Below are 7,153 nucleotides of genomic sequence, written 5' to 3' on the forward strand. Positions count from 1 at the left end.
GGCATGACACAGAGCTGTAGAAGCCACAGATCTTACCTCTGCTCTGAGCCTGCTGGCCAGAGGTCTAAAGTCAACACTCTGAAAGAAGAAAGCCATCAGGCAGCCATCGCAAAAAGCTGTTAGGAACAATTTACCCTCAGTAAATCTATGCCGGTTGTTCCCAACCACCTTTATCCACTTCAGGTGTTTGGAAATGGCTTCCAGGAGGATTTGTTCCCTTTTCTTTGCAGGACCTCAGCTCAGGCTGCCTGACCTGTAGGCTCGAGCAATCCCTTCTGTCCTCAGGAGGGTTTTGGGGTCCCTTTGCACCCCTGCTGTTATTTAATGTCTTCATTTAATGCCCTCCAGGGCTGCTCCTTCACCGCTCCAGAAGTCAGTTGAAGGCAAAAGGCGCTGGCAGTCCCTAATCGGGAAACTGCCGGCAGAATAGACGCTGTCAGGAGCAAAACCTTCCAGATGCCAACCCTCACCGCAGCGGTCCCCCGGAGTCCCCAGGGAAAGCGTGTGGCCAGGCCTGGAAGTGGGAGCGCAGGACTGCAGTCACTCTGTATATTCTGCATGATTGAGCCCAGGAGAGTCAGTTCATTACTTTCCCCTCAGTCTCAGTCGATCCCCACAGCTCCTGCAGACTCCAAATTGCGGCTGTCGGAGAATACTCAGAGGGCTAGCAGCTGTACGTGTTGTTTTTTGGATATTGTCTTACTTTCCAGCAGTGCATACAAAGGCCTGAACAACAAGACTTTACTTTTTCAGCTGCTGATAAACCCGTCTGAGTGTGAGCTGTACATTAGCCCTGTCCCAAATATTGGGGGGGGGAATGGGAGTGCAGAGTTAAAGAGCAAGCTGGGGGCAGCACCAGGTTACTGTTCAGAAAGATTTGGACTTCTTATTTTGAGCTTGCCCAGTAGGTCACAGGCTTCTCTCTATGAGAGAAAAAGCAGTCTCCAACATAGTTTTAAAATATTAGTTTTAAAATATATAAATATAAATAATATATGGTCTTAAAAGCCACCTAATTTAGCAGGTACACCTATCAGTGTTCAGTCCCACATGGGAAGAGGTTCCTCCCTTCTGCCTTCTTTGTCAGAGAGTGCAGTGAATGTACTGTCAAAGCTGAAGACAGGAATTTATGTTTTTTAGACACATTGATACAATCCAGGTGGCCTCAGCGCCTGCACAGGGTGGACTCAGGTCACCAGAAACAGCATAATTTCCTTTTCTGTTCTAACCTCTGTTACTTAAATACCAACCCAGGCGAACAAAGCACATGCACAAACAAAGTGCAAGAATAATCCCCATTGACTTAAAAGACTCTGCTGACCTGCTTGATGATGACGTGCTTAAATACTTTGCTGGAGAAAACCTACCAGATGCAACTCAGCAAGACAAAGCATCTCCTGGCTTCGTTCACAGGAGCAGGGAACACTCACCACCCTGCAAACCCAGACCTACAGCCGCTCTGCGCTGCTCACACATATGCCAAATAGGTGTGATCCCACTATTTCTCCCTGCAGCGGGAAAAAACTCGATGTCAAATCACCGACCGCTGGTACACCCTCGCCCTGCAGCTCTTCTGCACATCATGAGGACTAAAAATGGAAGGCTCCTGGAGGGTTTAAGGTCATCGCAGAGCTTTCGCCCTGGGTGCTGTCATCAGTTTGGGTCCCCTGTGGGGTTGATCTGTAGGGTTTAATCCAGGCGATGATTAGAGAGGCCAGGAACCCCACTTTTATCAGCTCCCCTGCAGAGGGCGGTCCGTCCTCGCCTAAGACACCGCACAGCTCCAAGAGCTGCACAACTCTGAAATCAAACAGACTTTTAACTGGGAAACACAATTCTTCCCGCCTGCCCAGGGGCTGGGAAAGAGTTGTCCTCCAAAGCGACAGCCCTGGCTTGGGGACATCCTCCCAAAGGAGGATGCAGTTCTGCACCCCAGGTGCAAACAGGCCTCTGGTACCTGGTGGGAGTCCCTGAATCCACCGTTCAGCTCCTCTTCTTCCATCTGCCTACCCATGGCTTCCCACGGTTTCTCCCTCCAGCCCCTCTTTTCTCTATCCATCTCCTCAAAGAGCAGATCCTGGCTCTTTTATGGCTGCTGCTGAGCAAACAGCTCAGCAGGTCCAACGGGACCAGAAGCGGAGTCGCAGTAGCTGGGGTGTGCGGGCTCGGTGTCTGCCCTTTCCCTGGATGCGCTGGTGCAGGAGGTGGGTTCCCTGCGGGCTGCCACTCGGCCCGCTCATGATAACTTCACTGCCCTAAACTAGATGATCTTTAAAGGTCCCTTCCAACCCAATCCATTCTATGATTCTATAAAAGCTTAATGACTGGAGAAGAAAACCAGAGGATACCTCACGCTTTTCATCAACCGGTCTCAAAGCATTTTTTTGCATTCCCCCCATTTTACAGATGAGATTAAGGACACACACACAGAGCTGGGGTGATTTTACCCCTGGGTGCTCAGCTGACCAGGGAGAAGCAGGCTGCAGAGTGAGTCCCGCAGCAGCACTCTGCCTTGTTCCTAACCACCGAGTCGGGAAGTAAGAATCGCTAATGGAAACTGAGTATGTGCACAGGGATGCTCATCCGAAGATGCGGCAGCACAGAGACACCACATAGCTCCTGGGGGAACAACTTAAAGTGGCAGGTGAGAGGATGGAAGATCTTAGCATTTACTGGCAGCTACTGCGTTTGCGCATTTGAGGAACATCATTTAGAGCAACAAAGTACCTGCTGCGGGAACGGACCCTCGCCCGGTGGAGAGATGACAAACAGGTCTTGCCCATGTGTCATTTTTAATGAGCCAGTTCAGTCGGTGCGAAGTGTCAGTCGGTGTCTCTGGAGACAGAGAAGTCACAGCCAGAGGAAGAAACTAAGGCTCCTGCTGTTCAGCCGCTCTGTAAATGACTCTGTGATTAAATACTTCTGTTTGTTGCTCAGCAGTTCACGGGCTGACATTTTTGCCACCATTGCCTTCAGTTTCCCGTTTGTTTCTCCATCAGAGACTGAGCGAAGGCACAGCCTGGCTGAGGATTAAGAGGTGACACACAAACAAACTGCCACTGCCAGCTCTCTACAGATGCACGACTCCACGTGCCAGCACCGTCTCTGTCCCCAGCCAAGCCTGTCCCTCTGCCATGGGAGGATGGAGAAGCTCACCCAGCCCAGGCAAAGCCCATCTTGCTCCGGTGACACTCAGAAAGCGGTGGGGTGCAGCTCCAGAAGCAGACAGCGGGATGAGATGTACAGCAGCCGTGGCCGAGAGACAGCACGGGCCATGCATGGGTGATGCGAGCCCCTGATTTGCTGCTAATTTTGGCTAGAAAAGCTAATTTCTCTGCATCCTTTTGTAGGAAGAGAATAATGAGCTATATCTCGGTTGGTGGGACCACAGAGGGCTCCAGCTGCTCGGCACACTGAATTAGCGGCAGAAGCACTCAAATGTAAGGCCTTGTTTTGCTGCAGTGACAGCCTTTTCAGCGTGCAATGAATAACCATCATATACCATCTTCTCTGGAGAGAGAGGCTTTTCTTCCTTCCTTTCACAGCTGACAGTTGCATGGGATTACAGAAGGAAAATCTGAAGGCCCCTCCAAATCGTTTTTAACCATTTCCAGGAGGGTCGTCTCTTGTTTCTAGACCTCCCTGGGGACTGTTTATCTACACCGGACAGACAGCAGGAGTCCGCACGTCCCTCTTGCCTTGCCTAGCCTTCCTTGCACCCAGCTGGGCCAAACGATTGACTCTTGAGCCTGAGGAGACCTTCTCAGTTGAAGGTCTCCTCCTCCCCAGCAGTGACAGCTTTGGGAACTGATGGGTCTTCTTTGGTAGGATGTGAATGCTGCCCATCCACAAACATGGTTAGGCTCATCAAACTCCTAAAAATATGGGCTACTGACTCTGGGATGGAATAACTCAAGTATCAACCACCTCCAGCAAGCCGAAAAAGCAGATGATTTGTACGTGGACAGCTCTGATCCTCTGCATTTGTGGTTTTATTCCTACAACAGTGCCAAGAAGCTCTCATCATGGAGAAGGAAATCACATCTCCAGAGGCGAAGGAGGCTGAAGAGATGTGGCTGAGCTTTGTGCTGAGAGGAAAAGATGGAACTATAAGGATGGAAACAAACCTTTCCAATCCAGAGGCCAGATCCAGAGGCTCCCCGAGGCATTCAGCTCATGAAACACGTGCATTTCTATATGTGCACACACGCACAGAAGTTGTGCTGTGCCTGGCTGAGCCCAGTTCATGCACGGGGCATCTTTCCTTTCACCTTCCACCTCTCGCAACGCTGTTGAGTGTTTTAGAGAAGGATTTATTTGGATGACCAGCGGCTTCCTAGCACTCAGCCGCTCATGAGCGCAGGTCCCTTGCAGAACAGAGCAAAAATGCTTCAGGCTGAAACTATTTCCTTCCCTTACTGAGCGTTATTGCTCAGCAGGGATATTTCATCACCTCTGTATGCTCACGTGCTCTCTTCCCCATCCCATCTCCCATCAGCAGCGTGTTTTCACTGTCCTTCTTCTCACATGGGGAGATGCAGCACTGAACTTGTGTAGGGCAAGAGGCTTTTTACCGTGGCTCTGTCCTGCATGCTCCTGCTGGCACTTAGGCAGTTAACAGTGGCCAGCAGGATTTGGGGACAGACAGCATTTATTTTTAAAGGAAATTTTTCTTTATTAGATTGTCATTCCAAACCCATCCATCTGACATCGACCCACCCTATTCTTGTTCCAAGAGCAGCGGGGTGACTGCACGGAAACACGATGGTGCTGCCTGTCCCATCACCCAGCCCCGTTCGCAGCCAGATGGTTACTCATCCTGGAGCTCAGCCTCCCTTTATAATTGGACCTGGCTGAGTTCAAGCTGTTCCATTGATCTCCACTTCCCTCCTGAAGCGCCAGCGGGACTAATAGAAGCGCCCCAGGATTTTAAAATAGTTGCTGCAATAACCACGGAGAAGCAGCCAGCCCGGCACTGCCTGCTCGGTGCCGGAGCCACACAGCTCACCGCCGGAGGTACGGCATTCCCAGGGTGTCCGCTAACCTGGCATTGCCCTTCCTGCACTGAAATATCAATGTGCAGCAGAGGAGAAATGACAAGGGAAAAAAAATGTGAACACGGTTGGCATTACACCCACATTTGTTGAGTCAAAAACCCAAACTGGTTTGTGTACAGTTAGAAATGTAGACCAGCTCCTTTTAAATAGTTTTAAGAATTGCCCAGTGGTGCCTTGCTGGTTTTTGGTAGCAGTTATGGAAGGAAAAGCTGTAACAGGCAGTGAGGGATGGAGAAGCACGGGCATGGCAGTGAGACACGGCATCGCCACCAGCTCATTCCCTCCTGCTCCCCGTGCAGAGCTGGCAGTCACTCACGGGGGTCTACAGGGCTACGGACGAGGTGGTGACAGCCCCAGGTGCCCAAGCAGCCCGTGCCAAGGGTGGATGTGAGACCGGGGTGAAGGCTCTGCAGAGTTGGAAGATTTTGTATTTTTAGCAGCTGTTTTGTGACGGTGGTTTTAGCTGAGCTGCGAGGTTCAAGCTGCTCCACTGTGGACTGTTTGCATTAGAGTTGGCACTAGACTTAGGCTGTTGAAATCGGTTTTATAAAGTGTCCTTCTAGTGCAGAGCTGTATAAAAATAGGATATCATGAGAAACTCTGAGAAACTCCTTATTCTTCAAACCCCTCCTCCAAATATATCACAGTTCTTCCCTCTGTTGTCCCTGATCACAAAGCCAATCCCACACACCCGTTATTCTTACCTGCTCTGTTCTGCAACCTGGACTATCAAAGTTTTGTTTAATTACCCCAGATTTTGCCCCAGATATTTATCCCACCACCAGTATGACCTAGGCAGGAATTCCCATGAGGACAGAGCTAGTGCCCAAGCACTAAGCGGTCATCAGATGTGCCCTGCGTGGTTCTCAGCCATGGACACTGAAGCACAGAGGGTAAGCAGAGAGTTCAAATCACACCTTGAATCACCTTTACCTACATCTATTGCCATTTGCTGGGAGAAATATTATATATTGCTTAAACTTAAAACAATATACCATCTGTGTGTACACACAAACACTTCATGAAGCAGTGACATATCCCAGGAATTAATTATATTTTTAGGTATAGTCTGTCCTGTCAAAGATGTACTTGGATTTATCCTCTCCAACGCTTAATAAAAATTTATACAGGCTTCCTAAACCACCTTATTTGCACTGCAAGATTAATCAAAGCAACCCCTTTGAGGTCCTTTTGTTGCAATCTATTCTCCTGCAGCCCAAGAGCCGACGGAATAAGCCCCCATGAGAGAAGGTCGTCTTTTTAAGACAGATTCTCCTTTTATTGATAAATAAAATCCTACTCTCTGAATTTAGCAACGTGATTGTTATAAACCAGCTCCGACAGCAGCCAGATGGCAGTTCAAAATGAGCACGGTCTTGGAAAGTGAAGATGCACTTTGAGAGGACTACATTCACCCGAGTATTGTACTACTTCAAAATCAAACTCTGCCTTTGAAAATGTCAAAGGCATTCACAAGCAAACACCATATGGTGTATTTGTCCTCTTCAAGTCCTCTTACAATCAGTGGGAAAAAAAGAACATTTCAGACCTGAAATGTCTGCATACCACATTATACAGTGTTCTCACTGCAAGCTCTCCAAAATGTTAGATGGTGGCATGAAATTGCTCAAATACGTTTGTCTTGGGTTAAAAGGGACAGAAATGATTGTTAGCAGTCCAGTCTGCAATAGCTCTGCATGTAATATTCATCGACACTTATGCTGTGGTTTTACTCTGGGATCCAGGTGTGATTTGCATAGGAAACGCTTCCCAGGATGTCCCTGAAACTGTATTTAAAAGTAAGCTGATTTTTTTTGTGACTAATGGTAAAGCTCTGAAGATCTGGTTCATGCAGCTCTGTGATGGTGTAACAGCTGCTGAATCCCAACACGATTAAAAATAAACTGCAGTAAAAATAGTCATGTATTTGTGACTGGGGAAGAACAACTACCGGGCCAGCAACCGAACCGTCGGAGGCATCATTCTGCTGTTTGAAGGTGTTTTTAAGAGCAGCTGAGCAGGCAGCTGCACCCTCGTCTGCCTGATGGACTCCCAGTCCCCAACTTGTGGCCAGTGGGTGGCTGTAGTGGAAGAAC

This window comes from Buteo buteo, chromosome Z (assembly GCF_964188355.1).
Source record: "Buteo buteo chromosome Z, bButBut1.hap1.1, whole genome shotgun sequence".
Classification (NCBI taxonomy): domain Eukaryota; kingdom Metazoa; phylum Chordata; class Aves; order Accipitriformes; family Accipitridae; genus Buteo; species Buteo buteo.